At 40.9% G+C, this 24,974-nt stretch overlaps 1 protein-coding gene across 1 annotated transcript in view; it reads left to right on the top strand.

Moving 5' to 3' along the window:
* Positions 1–24,974, top strand: part of LOC115135105 (protocadherin-15-like) — a 265,480-nt gene that overhangs the window by 12,448 nt on the left and 228,058 nt on the right.

Genomic DNA, 24,974 nt, shown 5'->3' with positions numbered 1-24,974 from the left:
TCGGCTGTTAGTTCAATAACTTTTTTTAGAGAAGAGAAGTGGTTGACTTGAATACTAGATGTGTTTAAGGTTGGCTGTTTTTAGCTGAGATTGAATGGTGGGCAATATGATTTAAAATGGATTGGAATTTTAAAAAGGCATATATTGTGCAATACCTTGTTCTCTTTCACTGTCAATGTCAGGTCTGGTATGCATTCTTGCAGATGTAATTTATTTTGTATGTGACCAAACCATTCAGCTCTTCAGTGTAATGGTGATCTATGCTGACTATACATAACTGTTTTGTAAGGTAGAAGTTATGTTGAATGTTGGTCATGCTATTGAAGCCCTGGTAGAACTGGGGGCATTGTTAAAGAGTCTGATTGTGTGTGGCTCAGCCAGGAGCAGGCTAGCAACAAAAAACATCCCATTTTGAGTTATCATGCATTATACCTAGCAAGCATTTGAGTCAGCTAAAATGTTAATGTTATGTCTTTGCTACAGCATGTATACCCATCTACTTCACATTGCATTTGATGATTAATAGCTGTCACCGAAAAAGATTGACAACAGCCTTTATATGTGACTAGGCGTATGTCACACGTCAATATTTAAAAGGAGAGGTATTTGAAGGGAAACAGATATTTTTTCACCAAAATGTGTTTTTCTGTCAGAAATGCCAACCGGAACATGTGAACTTCATGTGCCTTAATAACAAACGTGGACCCCATCTGCTAATATGAATACAATTGTTAAATTATGAGTCTAGTTGTTTTAGCCACAGAAAAAGTCAGGAACCTTCCCGCTAGCTATGATTGGCTGAGATAATGGTTGGGCTGGATATGCCGAGAGATAAGTTCGGACTGGTAGCCATGTAGCATGCTTCTGTCTGTAACATGAGTTCCTCAGTATTTGTCGGTAATAATTCTAACGCTGCTTTTTTGAAAGATATCACAAAGAACTGCAAAAGTCTTGCTAATGCTCTCCACTTTCTGGTGGACTGAGTTTTTAAATTAGTGGAATACCAAGTGGAAGCAGAGCAAAATAACTAAGGAGATGGAAAATACTCTGGTGTTTGATTGCAAATATGCGGAGGAAGTTGAAAAGATAACACAAAGAAAGCTATTGTATAAAACACCTGTCTCTGGATTACATCTTCAAACTAAGGGCAACCATGACATCCTTGACAGAGAGGGAAAAGCATTCATCCATTTATATGGGTAAGAGAGTCTAGCTAGCTACATTTTCCGATATTATAGGTTTCTAATTTTGTCAGAAAGTCATTTTCATTGCCAGTTAAAGTGTACTGTTAACTAGCTAGCTGACGTTAGCTGGCTAGCTTGCTAGCTAACGTTATGTGTATGATCTTTGTAGTAATGTCATTTGTATCTCAGAAATCCATTTGCATTGCTAGTCATAGCCTAATATTAGCTAGCTAGCCAACATTGAACCTAGTTGGTTAGCTTTAGCTACCTGCAGATTCATGTATGGTAGTAATGTTATGAGTTGGGATTATGTTTCATTGTTTAGCCAGCTAGCTAGCTACATGTCTAAACAAAAGACTCCACTATGCAAGTAACCAATTCACTCTAGCGTTATACTGTATCCTATGCATGTGACAAATAAACAAAGTTTTTATTTAATATAGTGTGTTTACCAGAGATGGTAATGTGAAGAACAACATGACCTGCACCAAAGTCAAATTAGGATATAACGTTATGCCAATGAGACAGTGTGCTAGTTTTTTTTAAATGATCTGGTAGTATGCCCTGCTTTTATTTCGTCACACGCACAACTGCAAACAATTTTCTGTAATTAGCTTGCCATTAACTTGTAAATAATGATCTTGTTGTGAGTTTATTTTCCTGTAATAATGCATACAAATTAGCTTAAGTGTCACGATCGCTGTCTTCAAATTCCCTGTCATAAATGAGCCAAGGTGCAGCGTGCATGTAATTCAATTTTTTTTAATCGAAGTGAAACCTTCACAAAAAAAACAGAAACCGAACGTGATGCAACCGTGGCGTACACAAACACTCACAGAAAATAAATAATTACCCACAAACACAGGTAGACTTTTTCGCACCTAATATGATTCCCAATCAGAGACAATGATAGACAGCTGCCTCTGATTGGGAACCATACCCGGCCAAAAAACAAGGAAATAGAAAACATAAAATGCCCACCCAAATCACACCCTGACCTAACCAAATAGAGAAATAAAAAGGCTCTCTATAAGGTCAGGGCGTGACATTAAGTTACAAAGTTGTCAGCTATGAACTGGCTAGCCAGCTAACTTAATTTAAAGCTAGACATGAACCAAAACATTGTTAGAAAGTTGCTTTTAGTTGGCTGGTTTGCTAGATTGACATATACTAAATCATTTTTTTTTATGGATGAGTTTATTGGTGTTACAATTTTAATTTAAAGAATGTTTATGATGTCACTGTGACAAATGATAAGACATGTCGATAGATGTAGTATAAACCATTTAGTCTTGGACCCGGCCGACCCGGCGAATGGCGACTGGGAAAGCTGCCGTTACCGTCAATATTACTCGCCAACGTGCAATAAATTAGACGAGGTACGATCACAAATATCCTACCAACGGGACATCAACAACTGTAATATCCTATGTTTCACGGATTCGTGGCTGAATGACGACATGGATATTCAGCTAGTGGGATACACGCTGCACCGGCAGGCTAGAACAGCACACTCGGGTAAGACGAGGGGGGGGCGGTCTGTGCATATTGTAAACAACACCTGGTGCACGAAATCTTAGGAAGTCTCTAGATTTTGCTCGCCTAAAGTAGAGTATATTGTGATAAATTGCAGGCCACACTACTTGCCTAGAGACTTCTCAGCTATACTATTCGTGGCTGTTTATTTACCACCAAAAATAGATGCTGGCACTAAGACCGCACTCAGTCAGCTGTATAAGGAAATAAGCAAACAGAAACTACTCACCCAGAGGCGGCGCTCCAAGTGGCCGGAGACTTTAATGCAGGGAAACTTAAATCAGTTCTACGAAATCTCTATCAACATGTTAAAAGTGCAACCAGAGGGAAAAACATTCTAGATCACCTGTACTCTACACACAGAGACAGGTACAAAGCTCTCCCTCGCCCTCCATTTGGTAAATCCGACCACAACTCTATCCTCCTGATTCCTGCTTACAAGCAAAAATGATTAAAATTTTTTTTATTTCACCTTTATTTAACCAGGTAGGCTAGTTGAGAACAAGTTCTCATTTGCAACTGCGATCTGGCCAAGATAAAGCATAGCAATTCGACACATACAACAACACAGAGTTACACATGGAATAAACAAAACATAGTCAATAATACAGCAGAACAAAAGAAAACAAAAAGTATATGTACAGTGAGTGCAAATGAGGTAAGATAAGGGAGTTATTAAGGAAATAAATAGGCCATGGTGATGAAGTAATTACAATATAGCAATTTAAACAGATGTGCAGAAGATGAATGTGCAAGTAGAGATACTGGGGTGCAAAGGAGCAAGATAAAGGAATAAATACTGTGTGGGGATGAGGTAGGTGTAACGCCCGGGGTGTAGTGGGTGAGAAGTCAGGGGCAGGAAGCAGAGAGTTCAGGGTAGTGCTATATTGTTTAATGCACCAAAAAATTCCACACACCCAGTAGGCGGGCCTGCTGTTAAATAAAGCCCGACCAATCAGCCTAAAATGAACACAGGTGAAACCAATAAACAGAAAAGGGAAAGGGATCAGTGGAAGCTAGTACGCCGGTGACGACGACGACCGCCGAGTGCAACCCGAACAGGAAGGGGAAACACCTTCGGTAGGAGTCGTGACAGTAGGTAGATAGATGGGCTGTTTACAGATGGGCTATGTACAGGTGCAGTGATCTGTGAGCTGCTCTGACAGCTGGTGCTTAAAGCTAGGGAGGGAGATATGAGTCTCCAGCAGGAAGCACCAGTGACTCGGTCTATAAAAAAGTGGTCAGATGAAGCAGATGCAAAACTACAGGACTGTTTTGCTATCACAGACTGGAACATGTTCCGGGATTCTTCCGATTACATTGAGGAATAAACCACATCAGTCACTGGCTTTATCAATAAGTGCATTGAGGACGTCGTCCCCACAGTGACTGTACGTGCATACCCCAACCAGAAGCCATGGATTACAGGCAACATTCGCAATGAGCTAAAGGGTAGAGCTGCTTTCAAGGTGCGGAACTCTAACCTGGAAGCTTGCAATAAATCCTGTTATGCCCTGCGACGAACCATCAAACCGGCAAAGCATCAATTCAGGGCTAAGATTGAATCATACTACACCGGATCCGACGGTCGTCGGATGGGTCAGGGCTTGCAAACTATTACAGACTACAAAGGGAAGCACAGCTGCTAGCTGCCTAGTGACACGAGCCTACCAGATGAGCTAAATCACTTCTATTCTCACTTCGAGGCAAGCAACACTGAGGCATGCATGAGAGCATCAGCTGTTCCGAACGACTGTGTGATCACGCTCTCCATTGCCGACGTGAGTAAGACATTTAAACAGGTCAACATGCACAAGGCTGCGGGGCCAGACGGATTACCAGGACGTGTGCCCCGGGCATGTGCTGACCAACTGGCAGGTGTCTTCACTGACATTTTCAACATGTCCCTGATTGAGTCTGTAATACCAACATGTTTCAAGCAGACCACCATAGTCCCTGTGCCCAAGAACACAAAGGCAACCTGTCTAAATAACTACAGACCCGTAGCACTCACGTCCATAGCCATGATGTGCTTTGAAAGGCTGGTAATGGCTCACATCAACACCATTATCCCAGAAACCCTAGACTCACTCCAATTTGCATACCGCCCAAACAAATCCACAGATGATGCAATCTCTATTGCACTCCACACTGCCCTTTCCCACCTGGACAAAAGGAACACCGATGTGAGAATGCTATTCATTGACTACAGCTCAGCATTCAACACCATACTACCCTCAAAGCTCATCACTAAACTAAGGAACCTGGGACTAAACACCTCCCTCTGCAACTGGATCCTGGACTTCCTGACGGGCCGCCCTCCAGGTGGGGAGGATAGTTAGCAACACATCTGCCACCTTGATCCTCAACACTGGAGCTCTCCAGGGGTGCGTGCTGTCCCCTCCTGTACTCCCTGTTCACCCACGACTGCATGGCCAGGCACGACTTCAACACCATCATTAAGTTTGCTGACGACACAACAGTGGTAGGCCTGATCACCGACAACGAAGAGACAACCTATAGGGAGGAGGTCAGAGACCTGGCTGGGTGGTGCCAGAATAACAACCTATCCCTCAACCTAACCAAGACTAAGGAGATGATTGTGGACTGCAGGAAAAGGAGCACCGAGCACGCCCCCATTCTCATCTATGGGGCTGTAGTGGAGCAGGTTGAGAGCTTCAAGTTCCCTTGGTGTCCACATCAATAACAAACTAGAATGGTCCAAACACACCAAGACAATCGTGAAGAGGGCACGACAAAGCCTATTCCCCCTCAGGAAACTAAAAAGATTTGGCATTGGTCCTGAGATCCTCAAAAGGTTCTACAGCTGCAATATCGAGAGCATCCTGACCAGTTGCATCACTGCCTGGTACGGCAATTGCTTGACCGCAAGGCACTTCAGAGGGTAGTGCGTACAGCCCAATACATCACTGGGGCAAAGCTGCCTGCCATCCAGGACCTCTACACCAGGCAGTGTCAGAGGAAGGCCCTAAAAATTGTCAAAGACCCCAGCCACCCCGGTCATAGACTGTCCTCACTACTACCACATGGCAAGCAGTACCGGAGTGCCAAGTCTAGGACAAAAAGGCTTCTCAACAGTTTTTACCCCCAAGCCATAAGACTCCTGAACAGGTAACCTAATGGTTACTCGGACTATTTGCATTGTGTGCCCCCCAACCCATCTTTTACGCTACTGCTACTCTCTGTTCATCATATATCCATAGTCACTTTAATCATACCTACATGTACATACTACCTCAATAAGCCTGACTAACTGGTGTCTGTAGCCTTGCTACTGTTATTTTCAAATGTCTTTTTACTGTTGTTTTATTTCTTTACTTACCTACACACATACACACACACACCTTTTTTTCGCACTATTGGTTGGAGCCTGTAAGTAAGCATTTCACTGTAAGGTGAATTCGGCGCACATGACAAATACATTTTGATTTGACATCTTTGGTTGCTTAGCACACTACCACACTCACTATGTTTAGCACATGGCCTCACATGTGAATTCTTAAAAAATGGGTGAGACTAAAGCTTAAGAGAGTGTGAACGATGCTGAATGGTGTAGACAAATAAGAGCTCACCATTAGGTGTACCAAAATATCCAAGGGAAGTTTTCTCAAAACAGAATGTGTTTCCCATTGTTCCTCAACTGTAGTGTATAATATATAATTTTCTAGCAGAGTCTGTACTTTTATCCGATGTAAAAAACGCTATTTCAAATTTTGCTACATAAGACCGAATCGAGCCGGTCGGTCACACATGTCAAAAGAGCTCTTTGCAAAGACTCTGGAAGGTATTGGAAACATGACACATCTGACGAGTAATGATTGTTTTTCAACAGGTTTAGATTGTAGATTTCCCGTCAAGTATATATGTCCTAGGCTGCTTCATCGTACTGTAGGTTTAATTGAAGTGGTTTTGATGCTTCAATGCCCTTGATGCTTCAATGCCTTCTTACAAGGTGTGATTATGTTGCTGTCTATGGATGTATTCCTGCCCACTCCTTTTTAAGCGAACGATGTTCACCAGATCAATTGTTTAATCAGCTGTTATATAGTGACTGCTAGTCACAATTTCAAGCCTTCTTCGGATTGACGTAACAGTAATTCAAACATGGATTGAAGCTTAGTTGGAAACCTTTCCTCACAATGAATGATTTGTGATGACAACAGATTGACTTCCACAGCAAGCATGTTAAGTCACACATTAAGTAGAGGAAATCTCACCAAAAGTCAAAAGCGCTTTGTTAGGAGTCAGCGATTAATGTTTAACATCCATTGTACTGAGCTGAGTGTCTTGAAACATGGATACTAGGCCTACATTGGGATGCTAAGCAGTGAGCCAGAAAAGCACCCACATGGGTTTAGCTCCACAGGGTTTAGAGCTTTGGAACTTTGGTCATGAGATGAATCAGACAGAGGTATTATAAACCTCAGCGCTCTGTAACTCTCTCAGTGACTATAAATGAAAACCTTCCCCATCAGAAACAAAACCTTGTATACAGTGTTGCATCTGTCCCCCTGTCAAAAACGTGATTTTCCTGTGGTTTACATATATGTGACCCACCGCCTCGATTCGGTCTCATGTAGCAACATTTGAAATTGTGTTTTTTACATTGCATATAAGTAAGGACTCAGAGCTACAAAATTGTTTAACATAGTCTGCAGATGAGGAACAATGGGAAAGTAATTCTGCTTTGAAAGTTAATAAACTTGTAACCCCACTTTTGATGAAATGATCCTTGAATGTTTTTGTACACCTACTGGAGAGCTCTTCATTGTCTATATCTATTCAGCATCGTTCACACCTTAGCCCCATCCATCTATTTAAGGATTCACATGTGACGCCATGTGCTAAACAAAGTGAATAAGGTAGTGTAATATTCAACCAAAGATTTCAAGAAAGTAGTAGCCAACAATAAAGAAAAACTCCAGGTAAAAATACACTTTGGCCTATATCCTAATTTTAATTGATGGGTCATGCTATAAGAAATGCTATAACCAACCCCCAGCCACATCTAGCTAAGTGGATGGGTCACTATTGTCTAGACAGGTACACATGTTCATGAAATACAATAGATGGCCATAATGAACCCCAGAGACACCTGGCTAACTTGATGGATCATGTAATCATTCTCATGCGAAGTGGAGTCTTTTGTTTAGACATGTAGCTAGCTAGCTAAACAATTAACCATAATCTCAACCCATAGCTACAGTACAAACAGATTGTCATAGCTAGCCACAGTGCATTAAATGCTGGAGTATGAATCTGCAAGTACAATTGAAGTCAGAAGTTTACATACACTTAGGTTGGAGTCATTAAAACTCATTTTTCAATCACTCACACTTTCTTGTTAACAAACTATAGTTTGGGCAAGTCGGTTACTTTGTGCATGACATAAGTAATTTTTCCAACAATTGTTTACAGACAGATTATTTCACTTATAATTCACTGTATCACAATTCTAGTGGGTCAGAAGTTTACATACACTAAGTTGACTGTGCCTTTAAACAGCTTGGAAAATTATTGAAAATTATGTCATGGCCTTAGAAACTTCTGATAGGCTAATTGACATCATTTGAATCAATTGGAGGTGTACCTGTGGATGTATTTCAAGGCCTACCTTCAAACTCAGTGGCTCTTTGCTTGACATCATGGGAAAATCAAAAGAAATCAGCCAAGACCCCAGAAAAAAATTGGAGACCTCCACAAGTCTGGTTCATCCCTGGGAGCAATTTCCAAATGCCTGAAGGTACGGCGTTCATCTGTACAAACAATAGTACTCAAGTATAAACACCATGGGACCACGCAGCCGTCAAACCGCTCAGGAAGGAGATGCCTTCTGTCTCCTAGAGATGAACGTAGTTTGGTGCGAAAAGTGCATGTCACGACTTCCGCCGAAATCGGCTCCCTTCCTTGTTCGGGTGGCGTTTGGTGGTGACGTCACCGGCCTTCTAGCCATCGCTGCTCCATTTTTCATTGTTCCATTTGTTTTGTCTTGTTCCTCACACACCTGGTTTACATTCCCTAATCACACTGCATATATATATTCCTCTGTTCCCCCCATGTCTTTGTGTAGAATTGTTTTGTGATGGGTTTGTTTATTCGCGGCAGTCTGGGTTTTCACCCTGGTATTGCCTGTACCCTATTTAGGGTTATTGTTTGGTGAACTTGTTTGTATTATATTTGACGGTATATTGTGCCCGTCTATTTGGGTGCTCTTGGCTAATAAAGTTGCCTGATCCCCTATTCTCTGCTCTCCTGCACTTGACTCAAATAACCAGCAGCGAAAACCCTGACAGTGCAAATCAATCCCAGAACAGCAAAGGACCTTGTGAAGATGCTGGAGGAAAAAAGTACACAAGTATCTATAGCCACAGTAAAACAAGTCCTATATTGACATAACCTGAAAGGCCGCTCAGCAAGGAAGAAGCCACTGCTCGAAAAACCGCCATAAAGAAGCCAGACTACGGTTTGCAACTGCACATGGGGACAAAGATCGTACTATTTGGAGAAATGTCCTCTGGTCTGATGAAACAAAAATAGAACTGTTTGGCCATAATGACCATTGTTATGTTTAGAGGAAAAAGGGGATGCTTGCAAGCCGAAGAACACCATCCCAACCGTGAAGCACTGGGATGGCAGCATCATGTTGCGGGGGTGCGTTGCTGCAGGAGGGACTGGTGCATTTCACAAAACAGATGGCATTTGAGGGAGGAAAAGTGTGTGGATATATTAAAGCAACTTCTCAAGACAACAGTCAGGAAGTTAATGCTTTGTCACAAATGGGTCGTCCAAATGGACAATGACCCCAAGCATACTTCCAAAGTTGTGGCAAAATGGCTTAAGCACAACAAAGTATTGGAGTGGCCATCACAAAGCCCTGACCTCAATCCCATAGAAAATTTGTGGGCAGAACTGAAAAAGCTTGTGCAAGCAAGGAGGCCTACAAACCTGACTCAGTTACACCAACTCTGTCAGGAGGAATGGGCCAAAATTCACCCAACTTATTGTGGGAAGCTTGTGATGGCAACCCGAAACATCTGACCCAAGTTAAACATTTTAAAGGCAATGCTACCAAATACTAATTTAGTGTATGTAAACTTCAAACCCACTGGGAATGTGATGAAAGAAATACAAACTGAAATAAATAATTATCTCTACTATTATTCGGACATTTCACAATCATAAAATAAAGTGATGATCCTAACTGACCTAAAACAGGGAATGTTTACTTGGATTAAATGTCAGGAATTGTGAAAAACGGAGTTTAAATGTATTTGGCCAAGGTGTATGTAAACTTCCGACTTCAACTGTAGCTAAAGCTAACCAACTAGGTAGCTAACATTATGCTATAACTAGCAATGCAAATTGCTTTCTGAGATATAAATCATATTTCTACACAGATTATACACGTAACGTTAGCTAGCGAGCCAGCAAGCTAACATTTGCTAGCTAGCTAACAGTATGTTTTATCTTGCAATGAAACCCCTTTCTGACAAAATTAGAAACGTATAATATCTGAAAATGTAGCTAGACATTTACCTGTATACATTGATGAACCCTTAACAGCAGTGTGTCTTTTCCATTTGGTTTGTAGCTAGCTACAGCTTGTTCAGCCCATTGTTGTGTCAAGTCACTCCGGTTCACACATAAAGTAGTCCATCACAACTTTTTCCCACTGATCTTTGTACATAGTGCCTGCGAAATTCTGGGCAGCAATGTTGTTGAGAGTAGTAGCAACACTTTTGCAGATCTCCTTGGCTAACGTTATATCTTTCATAAAAGCCATGGTAGCAAGGATTATCTATACATACTGAGCAGCTCATGTTATAGACAGACGCGTGCTACATGGCAGGCCAATCCAAACTCATCTCTCTGCATATCCTGCCCATCCAATATCTCAGCCAATCATGGCTAACGGGAAGGTTCCTGTCTTTTTCCAGATGGCATACAAATTTGTTATTAAGGCACATGAATGTTCACATGTTCCAGAAGGCATTTCTTCCAAAAAACACATTTTGATAAAAAAATACATACAAATTCAAATGCCTCTCCTGTGAAGTAGTGACATGTGACATAAGCCTAGCTTCTTGAAACAGTTCACATACAGCATTTCCCCACTATGAGGTTGGAATAATAATGTGACATTTTGAAAATTATGAAAATGCACTTTTATTGTAAAAGCTGAAAGCTGAAATTGTAGCCTGTTTTGGTGGAATTAAGATTTGCCCTTAGTTATTAATAGTCCAGTAAGAAAGAGAGTTCCAAACCTCCCAATAACAGCAGGTTTTAATTTTTCCCCTCCCCACTCTAACCACTCCCAGACAATCCTAGCAAACTTCTTGATTGAAAAATTGCTCTTTGCTAAGAAATAATTTTGGTTTATTTTTTGACCATTTTAATTGCAATCAATCACAGTAAGGTACTTAATTGTTACCCAAAAAAGATTTGATATTGAGATAAAAATGGCTACATTCGACCTTTAAGCACAATACATTTGTAACATATTGCATGAATTCGATTGGTAACATCATATGAATTGCAGAATATGTAATATTTCACACAAAATAGATAACATAATAATGTTTTGCTTAAAATGTTGACATACTACACTGAACAAAAATATAAATGCAACATGTAAAGTGTTGGTCCCAATTGGATAACGTTGTACACCAAAAAGTGGGATCTGTCTTGGCTCGTGAGCACCACTTTCAAGACTACTGGCTGAAATTATACAAAGGTTTGACAGTGCATCTTTAAGTTTCCCAATATAACTGCTGTGGAGAGGTTAGAACTGTTTGTGGAGAGATCCAGTGGTGTAGTGGAGGGTATACGCTGTATACCCACTTATATTTCAGTGAGCATTGTGTATACTCACTTCTTAATCCCCACGATGCGTGTCAATGTAGTGTAGTGGAGGTATACGCCGTATTAATTAATAAGGCTGATGGAACGGATCAACATTTTTGGCTTAAAATGTGGATAAACTGAATAAAAATATAAATGCAACATGTAATGTGTTGGTCCCATGTTTCATGAGCTGAAATCAAATAAAAATTCCCTACACACAAAAAGCTTATTTTTATTTTTTTTCTCACAAATTTGGGAAGATAATCCATCCAACTGACAGGTGTGGCATATCAACAAGCTGATTAAACAGCATGATCATTACACAGGTGCTCCTTGTGCTGGGGACAATAAATTCTGCAGTTTTGTAACACAACTCAATGCCACAGATTTCTCAAGTGTTGAGGGAGCGTGTAATTGGTATGCTGACTGTAGGAATGTTCACCAGAGCTGTTGCCAGAGAATTGAATGTTCCTTTCTCTACCATAAGCCGGCTCCAACTTTGTTTCAGAGAATTTGGCAATCATGTCCAACTGACCTCACAACTGCAGACCACGTGTATGGCATCTTATGGTCGATGTGAACAGTGTCCCATGGTGGCGGTGGGGTTATGATAAGGGCAGCCATAAGCTACGGACAACGAACATAATTGCATTTTATTGATGGCAATTTGATTCCACAGAGGTACCGTGACGGCATCCAGAGGCTCATTCTTGTGCCATTCATCCACCTTCATTACCTCATGTTTCAGCATAATAATGCACAGCCCCATGTTGCAAGGATCTGCTTCCTGTAATTCCTGGAAGCTGAAAATGTCTCAGTTCTTCCATGGCCTGCATACTCATGTATGACAGAGTATTCCAATTCCTCACACTATCCACCAACTTTGCGCAGCATTTATATTTTTGTTCAGTATATTATCTTTTTAAAATTTTAGTCACAGCAATGTGTACATGTTAGTAGGCCTACATGTGAATGTTCTAAAATGCAAATTGCATGAAAATATTGTTCTAAAATGCGCACCACTCCTGCGAGTACAGAGATGGAAATTTAGAAAGAGGGGATATCTAAAGATGCAACAACTAGCATGGGTTGCTAATATGACTAGGATAATGCCTTTGGCTGCTAGACAATGAAAGAAAGTTGAAAGAAAACCAATTGAACAGGAGAACGAATATGAGGAAGTCTTTAAAAAATAATTGGCTCCACGTGGTGGGATTTTGACTATAGGCTACTTTGAAGCAAGGTAAGACATACCTCTTAATATGAAGTAAAACCACCGGGTTTTAAACAATTACGGAACAGGAAAAATATAGATGCTAATGATAAGCTTATCTTATCATTAAATGTTAACTAGCAACAAAGTAGCCTGGCAGAGTACCATGATTATTTGCATCAATCCAGTGGCCATTTGTTGTGCAAACTTCATCTCATATGCTAAAGAAACACTGCTAAAAGTGCTAGGTGCTGAGCACTTGAATTGAAGGGTAACTACACACAAAAATCTACATTCTTAGATTTTTTTTCAAAGACCTCACAAATGGCCTGATGATCTGATATAAGCATTGGTGTGGACTTAGAACATCCAATGTTGTTGTTTTTCTATTACAAAAGTGTGACTTTGAGAGTGAAAACCTGAACATTTTGGTAAAATTTGAATAATTAGAATTTCTGTCTCAGTTGAAATCCTCATTTATCTGCTTCAACAGAAGGCCTACTTGCACAGTGCAGCTTGGGTTGGTCTGACTGTGAAAATACCAATATGGGATTTATAATTTTTGGTCATTCAGAATGTTTCTCATTAAAACAAATTCACACAGGGCACCTTTCCTTCGCTGGGTGGGCCGTTTGGGAAATGTCTGGCAAAATCAGAGTATATCTACTTCTCCAGGCACCACTACACCACTGGAGACATCATAACTGTTTTTGGAGAGATATGAAAGGTTTAGTGGGCCGCGGGGCTCTATTGACTTTCCATGCGGGGTCTAGCTTTACTGTAGAATATTGCACTAATATCTATTTATTTTTGCTTTTTACTTTAGTATCCCAGGATGGTGTCTCAGAGTATGGAGAAAAACACCTCTCCCACTCATATTTATAGAATTGATTATAAACTATGACACTAGTGCTAGAACTAGCTAGTATTGGAATTAGCACTTGAAAGCCATGATAGAGAAGCATGAGGCATGCACACACACTCTCTCTCTCTCTCTCTCTCTCTTTATCTTTCCCTCTCTCTCTCTCACACACACTGATTATGTCTATTCTGCATTTACTGTAAAATTAAAACATAACACCAACAAGCACAGCGGCTGTATCTTGTTCTATCTATTTCTCCATTATAATAAACATATTAAAGTTTTATTTGCTTTCAGGAGGACTGCAAAAGCATGTAATGGTGTTTATATATATTTGTAAGTCGCTCTGGATAAGAGCGTCTGCTAAATGACTTAAATGTAAATGTAAATGTATTCCATCCCCCATATTACGCTTCGAACACACCGACAGCGTCCTTGCGCAAATTAGAATGCAGCATCATCTGGATATGTATGTAACATTCACCTTCTGCTACCATTTCTGTCAAGCCGTCTACACATACAGCTTGACGCATACGTTGGATACGTATGCACCACATCGAATGCAACGCAACTGCCTCTGCAACGAAAACACAGCGTTTCATTGGAAATGAATGTAAGTCTTGTGTACCAAATGCAATGATGCTGTCGATGTGTTCGAAGTGTTAGGGTCACTATGCTGCAGCAGAACTACCCAGGAAAGACTGTCTGATGTTAACACTTCCCAGTCCAGAAGGCTTATATATTGCTGCCACATGAACTTAAAGGCATGGTTACAATAACTGCAATTAAACTACTAAACTCAGAAAAAAAATAAACATATTTTTTTCAAGACCCTGTCTTTCAAAGATAATTCATATAAATCTTAAAATAACTTCACAGTTCTTCATTGTAAAGGGTTTAAACACTGTTTCCCATGCTTGTTCAATTGAACCATAAACAATTCACGCACATGCACCTGTGGAACGGTCTTTAAGACACTAACAGCTTACAGACGGTAAGCAATTAAGGTCACAGTAATGAAAACTTAGGACACTAAAGAGGCCTTTCTACTGACTCAGGAAAAACACAAAAAGAAATATGCCCAGGGTCCCTGCTTATCTGTGTGAAAGTGCCTTAGGCATCCTGCAAGGAGGCATGAGGACTGCAGATGTGGCCAGGGCAATAAATTGCAATGTCTGTACTGTGACATGCCTAAGACAGCGCTACAGGGAGACGGGATGGACAGCTGATTATCCTCGCAGTGGCAGACCACGTGTAACAATACCTGCACAAGATTGGTACATCCGAACATCACACCTGCGGGACAGGTACAGAATGGCAACAACAACTGCCCGAGTTACACCAGGAACGCATGATCCCTCCATCAGTGCTCAGACTGTCCGCAATAGACTGAGAGAGGCTAGACTGAGGGCTTGTAGGTCTGTTGTAAGGCAGGTCCTCACCAGACATCACCGGCAACAACATCGCCTATGGGCACAAACCCACCTTCGCTGGACCACACAGGACTGACAAAAAGTGCTCTTCACTGACGAGTCATGGTTTTGTTTCACCAGGAGTGATGGTCAGATTCTCGTTTATCGTCAAGGAATGAGCGCTACACCGAGGCCTGTGATTTGGAGGTGGAGGGTCCGTCATGGTCTGGGGCGGTGTGTCACAGCATCATCGGACTGAGTTTGTTGTCACTGCAGGCAATCTCAACACTGTGCATTACAGGGAAGAAGACATCCTCCTCCCTCAAGTGGTACCCTTCCAGCAGTCTCATCCTGACATGACCCTCCAGCATGACAATGCCACCAGCCATACTGCTCGTTCTGTGCGTGATTTCCTGCAAGACAGGAATGTTAATGTTCTGCCATGGCCAGCGAAGAGCCCGGAACTCAATCCCATTGAACACGTCTGGGACCTGTTTGATCGAAGGGTGAGGGCTAGGGCCATTCCCCCCAGAAATGTCCAGGAACTTGCAGGTGCCTTGGTGGAAGGGTGGGGTAACATCTCACAGCAAGAACTGGCAAATCTTGTGCAGTCCATGAGGAGGAGAAGCACTGTAGTACTTAATCCAGCTGGTGGCCACACCAGATACTGTGTTACTTTTGATTTTGACCCCCCCTTTGTTCAGGGACACATTATTCCATTTCTGTTAGTGACATGCCTGTGGAACTTGTTCAGTTTATGTCTCAGTTGTTGAATCTTGTTCATACAAATATTTCCACATGTTAAGTTTTTGCTGAAAGTGAACGCAGTTGACAGTGAGAGGACATTTCTTTTTTTGCTGAGTTTGTAATTAAGTTAAACAAATACATTGACAGTAGCTCTAAAGCATCTAGTTTTTTGCCAGTGTCCTGTACGCATTGTTTGTTTGCAAAGCTATTGTGCTGCTTTACTCCAACACGCAAAGAATGAATTGATTAATGAGTTAATGAATAATACAGGTGACTAGCAAAAAGCTAACAGAGACAGGCCAACAGGTAATAGAAAGGTGCAAGAAGATAAGCTTGTTGCAGCTGCAGGTGTGTTTAGTGAGTGCTTCCATCTCTGGCCGGCTGCTAGCTGAGGCATACCATGAGGCACGGAGCCCCAGTCCCTTTGCCTGCGCTAATCACCCCAGTCATTATGAAGCGGGAGGGCCCCCTGATTACATCTCACAGTGTGTAATGAATATCTCCTACTTTTTTTCTGGCAGGGACCTCACAGAGACATTAGCTTACTCTTCAGGTCTTCTGTTCCAGCTCCAGCCCTCTTCTTTATTCCAGGTGACGTGGTAACAGAGACAGTAACAGTAGTCGTTTGTGGACAGCGTGCAATATCATGCAAGGCCGGCTCACTTAACGTCACGTTGAGGGACGTCCAGTTTGGGTTACTGGACCGCTAACTGCAGGAGCGGGTGTGTGCTGAGGGGATTTGGTTACGGTAGCAGAAGGGTTGTTGTGAGGAGAGGGTGTTTCCATGGAAGGCTGTCACCAGGTGACGGTTCAGCCTGGGATGTCTTTGACCTGGCTTTTACAGGACCTGGCCCTCAGGCTAAAAAGGTTCTTTGTAATGCCTCTGCCCTGTCAATTAGAACAAACACTTAGAGCTGTCAGTCGAATTATCACACCTTTTACATAATTATTATAGTATTATAATTGATTAGACAACTAGAACAAAACACAATGAAATTGTGCATTTTCTCAGTGCAGGAACAAAGTTATGTTTTTGAATTAAGATGTAACAAGTAAAACCATCGACAGCCGTCATTGTTGTAATCAGACTATAGTGAAGGGTCTGTACACATGCTGATAAACACATACTCCTGATGGTGCAGTCTCTTTGTTTACGGCAGCGTTTTTATGGTAAAAAGTGCTGCTTACACTCTTAGAAAGAAGGATTCCAAAAGGTTTATTCAACTGTCCCCATAGGATAACCCTTTTTGGTTCAAAGTAGAACCCTCTGTGGAAAGGCTTCTACAGTGCAATCGGAAAGTATTCAGACCCCTTGACTTTTTCCACATTATGTTACATTACAGCCTTATTCTAAAATGTAATAAATGATTTGTTGTCCTCATCAATCTACACACAATACCCCATAATGACAAGGGGAAAACAGTTTTTTTTAAATTTCAGCAAATGTATTAAAAATCTAAAAACATAAATACAGTATTTACATAAGTATTCAGACCCTTTGAAATGCGACTTGAAATTGAGCTCAGGTGCATCCTGTTTCCATTGATCATCCTTGGGATGTTTCTACAACTTAACATGATTTGGAAAGGCACATACCTGTCTATATAAGGTCCCACAGTTGACAGTGCATGTCAGAGCAAAAACCAAACCATGTGGTCGAAGGAAATGTCTATAGAGCTTTGAGACAGGATTGTGTCGAGGCACAGATCTTAGGAAGGGTACCAAAAAAATTCTGCATCATTGAAGGTCCCCAAGAACACAGAGTCGTCCATCATTCTTAAATGGAAGAAGTTTGGAACTGTCAGAACTCTTCCTAGAACTGGCCGCCTGGCCAAACTGAGCAATCAGGGGAGAAGGGCCTTGGTCAGGGAGGTTACCCAGAACCCGATGGTTACTCTGACAGAGCTCCAGAGTTCATCTGTGAAGATGGAGAAACTACCAGAAGGACAACTATCTCTGCAGCACTTCACCAATTAGGCCTTTATGGTAGAGTGGCCAGATAGAAGCCACTCCTCAGTAAAAGGCACATGACAGCCTGCTTGGAGTTTGCCAAAAGTCCCCCAAAGGACTCTCAGACCATGAGAAACAAGATGATCTGTTCTGATGAAACCAAGATTGAACTCTTTGGCCTGAATGCCAAGCATCATGTCTGGAGGAAACCTAGCACCATCCTTACGGTGAAGCATGGTGGCGGCAGCATCATGCTGTGGGGAGTAAAGTACAGCGAGATCCTTGATGAAAACCTGCTCTAGAGCACCTCAGGACCTCAGACTGGGGCGAAGGTTCACCTTCCAACAGGACAATGGCCCTATGCACACAGCCAAGACAACGCAGGAGTGTCTTCGAGACAAGTCTCTGAATGTCCTTGAGTGCCCCAGCCAGAGCCCAGACTTGAACCCGATCGAACATCTCTGGAGAGACCTGAAAATAGCTGTGCAGTGACGCTCCCCATCCAACCTGACAGAGCTTGAGAGGATCTACAGAGAAGAATAGGGAAAACTTCCCAAATACAAGTATGCCCAGCTTGTAGCGTCATACCCAAGAAGACTTGAGGCTTTAACCATGCCAGAGGTGCTTCAACAAAGTACTGAGTAAAGGGTCTGAATACTTATGTAAATTTGATGTTTCAGTTTTATATTTTTAATACATTTGCAAAAGAAATCTAAAAATCTGTTTTTGCTATGTCATTATGGGGTATTGTGTGTAGATTGGTGAGAATTATTACTTTTTAAATCCATTTTATAATAAGGTTGTAACGTAACAAAATGTGGAAAATGTCAAGTGTTCTGAATACTTTCCAAATGCACTGTACATGGAACCCAAAACGGTTTCACTTGTAACCAAAAGGGTTCTTCTACCTGGAACCAGAAGGGGTTCTTCAAAGGGTTCTCCTATGGGGACAGCCGAAGAACCATCTTATGTTCTAGACAGCACCTTTTTTCTAAGTGTATAGACTGATTTATGGTACCATGTGTGTTGTACAAGTTGTATGAATTGCATATCTGCATGCATGATTGATTATGTTTTGTATGTCATTAATTCATTGATCAGTCAGATGACACACAGTACTGTACAGTATATCACTCACAATGCTTTGGGGAGGAGTTGGGCTCTAATTGTGTCTAATTTTAAACAGATGATTTTGCAATTCTCAATATCTGTCTCCAAGGGGAGGAGTTTCAGATAAATGATGTTGGAGGCAAACTTTCTAAAGAACGATCCTGGTAAAGATTGTATATCAAACTCAAGGTAACACATGGAAACTCTGTAGAGTGCTCAAACATGGACTGTTAAGCTACTACTGGTAAATGTTTTGAAGGGTCATTAACAATGGTTTTAATCTCCTACCATGTTTCGTTCTCAAGAGGTTTTAGTATCTAGCCCAGTGATCCTATTTAGGGACAGTCCCAGACATGCCAGGCCAGGCCAGGCCATTTTATACAAATGGGATTACATCAGTGAGGCTTGATGTCTCAGCCAAGTAGTGCAATGTGCAACATTGGAGGCCTGCATTGGGACCTACACTGGCCCATTAACTGGAACATCCTTAGATGATTAAAACACGCACACACACACGCACACACAAACAAACGCACACAAACAAACACATGCGCTCCCACAAACACTTCCACCAAACACACACATACACAAACACACACACTAGATGCCGTAATTGACTGCTTGATAAGTCGAGGCGTAGATTGATGGCTTGATGGTTTCTTTCTGCAGGGGTGGATGTTGTTTTTTCTGGCTCTGTTCCAGTAGATGCTCAGAACATCTACTCCGTGATTGTGACAAGACAATACAGATTATTTTCTTTCTTGTCTCGTCAGCTACTTGAACAGAGAGAGAGCCAGACTTTGGACAGGCATTTCTGAAGCATAGCTTATATGACTTATATCCACTCAGGATACACATGGACACAGCAACAACTGTTTTGAGTGTATATTCAAATTTACTGCAGCTTATTTCTTATAGACTAGCAGAGGTGGGACCAAGTCACTATTATTCGAGTCACAAGTAAGTCTCAAGTCACAAGATCTGAGTCCCAAGTAGAACGGGTCAAGACTCGAGTCAACTCCAAGTTGTGCATTCTAAGAGCAAGTAAAGTCTCAAGTCTATAAATCTATACTGTACATGCAACGACTCGTTCAAACACAAATCGTTGTCTATTTATCGAGGCTATAGGACAGCCCTTTGCGTTATTTTGTCTGCAATTATTAGCCTATGTAATTGTAAAATATGGATCTTGCAGCAGTGCATGAAATCAGCAGAAGGCAGGTTGACGTGCTCAGAGTGTAGATTTATTTACAGGTCTTGGTAATCCATTGGTGAAAGCGCCATATCATACAAAATATACAACCAATAAACTGGTTCTACAATGTAACAGGCTATTTCCACATCCATTGTTACATTGGTACATTCATCTTAGTAAAACTTAATGATTATGAATGATATTCCAACACCATGCATACATGGAACAATCATTTTATTTTATTCAACGTTCTGACTCCAAGGAGCACAGACCACGTAGCCTATTTCTAGTTCTATTTCTCCTATTACGCACAACAAAAATGACAGAGACATAGGACACAGATAGACAGAACTACCAAAATAACCGGGGAATCATGAACAAAGGAATCTATACGTTGAATTAAATAAAACAGAACTTCTTCCTCACGAGTTTTGCGAATGTTCATGTGCACGATAAACATCGCGACAACTCAGAGCAGGGTAAGAAATGGTTGGCTACAAAATGAACATGTATTGTAGTAGGCCTATCAAACATGAAATAGAAATGTCTACGTGTTACAATCACCAGTAATGTAATGTGATGATGAAACGCTTGCAATTATTGTGGTATTAGATGGAATATAGATTTACCACATAAGGTCTATGCATTTCAACGTGTGAAAGCAAGAGCAAACATTTCAGCGGGAGAAAAAAAGCCCTCCACTGGCGGGAGGTTGAAGAGTACAAGTGAAGAGCAGTGCCTATGGTGCGTCTTCGCCACAGTAATATTCCAATTCCAATCACAAGCTTCATAAGTAAAATATCAATATCAAGCAATTGTTACATACCAAAAGACCAGTAGACCTACAGTATGGTAGTAATAGTTAAGTTAATATTATTGATCACCAAACGATTTTTGGAGCTGCATATTTATTTCTTATGGCAATCCTCTCTCTCTCTCTTCAATTTGATGTTTGTGCTGCACCCGAACAGCAAATCAGCTGTTTGTTCTTTAACTCACCCAACCTGTGTTGATTGACAGTTTGCTGGTCCAGTCAGTGTGCAGAGTGTGCGTTTCACTAGCCAATCTGTTGAAGTTTTTTTGCAAGGGAGATGCTGCGGCTACCATCTCTGGCTGCGTGTAGATTAATCCATGTAGACTCTGTGCCACAAAATGAGTGACAAAACATTACAAAACCTGGCCAGATAATTTCAAATCATCAGTCTCAAGTTAAAGTCGAGTCCAGAGTCTTGAGGCTCCAAGTCCAAGTCAAGTCTCAAGTTATTTTATTTTCTATCAAGTCATCAAATTTGTGACACGAGTCCACAACTCTGTAGACTAGAATATAGCCTTCTACAGGAAACCTCGGAAATCTGTTGTATGGCCCTGACCAACAGGCAAAATGTTCAACTGAAGTTAGGTTGTAATGCCAAAGTGTCTTTTCAACTTTGTTGACCCCTACTTATATACATCCAGTATATGCTCAACCTTTGTACTGTAGAACCATCAGAACATGGAAAAACATCTTCAAATGCCATGTCCTGCATGTGAATCTTTAGTTGCCGAGCGTGATTGATATCAAAAGTCATCCTCGTTATTGACGAGGATGAAGACAAGCTTGAAGTGGCTGCCAGCAGATGGGATGTTAAAAGAGATTATACAGGTACCATGAGTGTTAGATCAGCTCTTCATTCCTTTCATGTGTAATAGAAAGATATGATTCCCTTTTATCAAGACACTTCCGACACTTAGAAGCAGAAAAGAGCTAGTCGGGGAAGAAGAAAGTCTGATGAAAGAGAGGCGAAGGAGCTGAGAAGCTGTTCGTGTTTTTATTTCAGATGGCGTAGGGCTCCTACTGTACCCTCGCTGGATAAAGCCCAGCCTTGTCAGTCTCCATGTGATCCATAACCGTGATTGCCCCCCCCCCCCTCCCCCTCGGCACAATCTGTTTGATCTCACTGCTTCACTTCCACTATGTTATTCCAGCCACATACGTGTCCTACAAGAGATACTGACTGAGATACAGACTCGCAGCAGAGATTAGAGGTTGAGAATCATGTTGTAGTTACAGAATGTTTCGCCAGATGTTGTCATATAAAAAGTATCATCCAAAGTAAAGGACATAGTTAAACTTTACACATTCAGTAGTCAGTGATGGAAAAAGTACCCAATTGTCATACTTGAGTAAAAGTAAAAATACCTTAAGAAAATGGCTCAAGTAGAAGTGAAAGACACACAATAAAATTCTAATTAAGTAAAAGCCTAAAAGTATTTTGGTTGAAATACACTTAAGTATCTAAAGTAAATCTAAATGCAAAAATATACTTAAGTATCAAAAGTACATTTTCAAATTGCTTATATTTAGCAAATCAGACGGCACAATTTTGTTGTTGTAAATTGTTTATGGCTAGCCAGCGGCACACTCCAACATCCAGACATCATTTACAAATAAAGCATTTGTGTTTAGTGAGTCCGCCAGATCAGAGACAGTAGAGATGACCGTTCAAAATGTAACTAGTACTTTTGTGTGTCTGGAAAAATGCATGGAGTAAAAAGTACATTATTTTCTTTAGGAATGTAGTAAAAGTTGTCAAAAATATAAATAGTAAAGTTAAGTACAGATACCCAAAAACTACTTAATTAGGTAGTACTTTAAAGTATTTTTACTTAAGTACTTTACACCACTGTCAGTAGTCCACCATCCCATTGGGGTAGTTGGAGCAATTGTGATAAACAAAAGAAGGAACGGAGACATGACTTCAACTAACAATTTTCTAATTTCATCAACATCTTCCTCCAATACTATCAGCGTGTTCCTTTAGAGTCACAGTAAAGCCTGGGTTGTGGCTAGAAAACATGCTCATGGCTTTGTTTACCTTGTACGCCAGGAAAACATTCAGTTGACTCACTATGCCACCAAGTTTGTGCTCCCCTTATTCTCTTCTCCTAGAGTCACATGGATTTCTTACTCCCCATGAGGACAGGGATGTTATGACAGACAGTTTAGGCTCAGACATGAAGTCATCTGGGGCGAATCCTGAAAGATGGCCCTCCCCTCTCCAGAATTTCTGGGCCCTGAAGACTGGCTTCAAACGTGTACTGATCAGCCCTGTTAAGACAGATAGATGTACATGGGAAATGAACCTGGCTTCAAAGGGAACACCACTGGGATGAGAGCGAGAGATATCAAGAGGCGAAAATAGAGAGAGGTAGAGAGAGAGAATACGTTAAAAAAAATGTCATTGTCGCAGTTGAAGAAGAGACAACAGCTGGGGTTGTTCTCCATTATCCCCTTGTGTAATCCGCTAGTTATATCTATGATTTGTGTGCGTGCTTGTGTGTCTGTCTGGATGTAAGTCTCCCTGGATAAGAGCATCTGCTAAATTACAAAAATGTAAAACATTTAAATGTTTGTTTGTCTTGGTGGTATGTATGTGTTCTTGTGTCACAAATAATGATTCTGTCAGCATATGTGCTAAGATGGCTGACAGAGACGCTGATTGTGTTAAACAGGCCTTTGATATGGTCCGGGGGATATCTGTGACTGCTTGCCCTGCCACCTTATGGTTTAATATCACATTTTGTACCGTATCTCCTTCTCCCAGAATAAATCAACTGAGGATGTTCTGACTCAAAATACCCCTTACAGATAAAAGCTAAAACACTTATATTCTTCTCTGAGACACCTTGCCTCTGTATAGGGAAATATATGTATGTGCTGTGTACTGTGTAATTCAATCACATAGGCTACATAGAGTGACAAGGACACACTAGGTGGTCTACTGTGATAGATGTGTCCAGCGAGGATTTGAAAACACTGAAGAAGGAAAAAAAGGTTCTTAAATGGTTCTTCATCAGCTCTTAAGGTTCCTTGTAGAACTCTTGACTGATAAAGAGCCTTTGAGTTAAGTGGGGGTTCTTGACATGACATCTACTGTTCTTCAGAATTCTAAAAGGTTGAAATTTATGGAAGCCTGCAGATGTGTCCCTTTCATAGCATGTTCTCTGCTCATCAGTCAACATGCTCTGATTGATATGCATTACAATCTTCTGCATAAATATCCAAACGTTTTTTTCTTCTATTAAAAAAATGCATGCTACTCATTGATATATTTGAAAATAGTTGCTATAATGAAATCTGGTATACTGAAGCTTGCCATATACTGTACAGTAGATGCATGGAAAGCTCAGTTCAGTATAAAGTGGGCAGCTGCTAGGGGGGTCCACTGATTTTTCAATGGTGGTGGGCAGGCTAGGTGGCACAACAGTGGATGCTTATTCACACTTGGGCAGAGAATGTTAAAGCAATGTTCAATAACAATATAGGAGGTGTGATGAATTAAGATGTTTAATTCTGTCTTTCAGGCCATATGGTCAATAGAGCTATATTCCTGCTGCCATATATCTTCAAAGAGGATCAGCACAGTTTTGGAACACTCATTACTTTTTTGTAAGCCATTAGTGCAGTGCTCTACGATTAGATTATTGTTCACTTCTTAGAATATACTGTACCTCTATTATTGAACAATGACTTTGATTTAAATTGTACTTTGAAATAAATGGAAATTGTACTTTGTTGGAAATTGTACTTTGAGTTTGAAATGAAATGGTACTTTGTTTGAAATTGTACATTCTACTTTGTTTTGTGCTTGGTTGTATAATAAACTATTGGTATATTTGAGATGTGTTTAGTCATGATTGATTATTATTTCAATACAGTTTAAATAATTAATGTATTTTAATTAAAATTCCTGAAGAACCATCATATGAGAGAACCATTGGAGAACCAAATGTTTAGAGATCTACGTAGAACCATCAATGCTGTGCTTCAAAGGGTTGGGTTATGGTTAATTTATAAACATTTATGCTGTTTCCTTGTGTAACCAATAATGGATCTTTGTAGAACCTTTCATGCTGGATC

Source organism: Oncorhynchus nerka, linkage group LG10 (genome assembly GCF_034236695.1).
Source record: "Oncorhynchus nerka isolate Pitt River linkage group LG10, Oner_Uvic_2.0, whole genome shotgun sequence".
NCBI classification, from domain to species: Eukaryota; Metazoa; Chordata; class Actinopteri; order Salmoniformes; family Salmonidae; genus Oncorhynchus; species Oncorhynchus nerka.
This window is presented reverse-complemented; position numbering and strand designations above follow the sequence as displayed.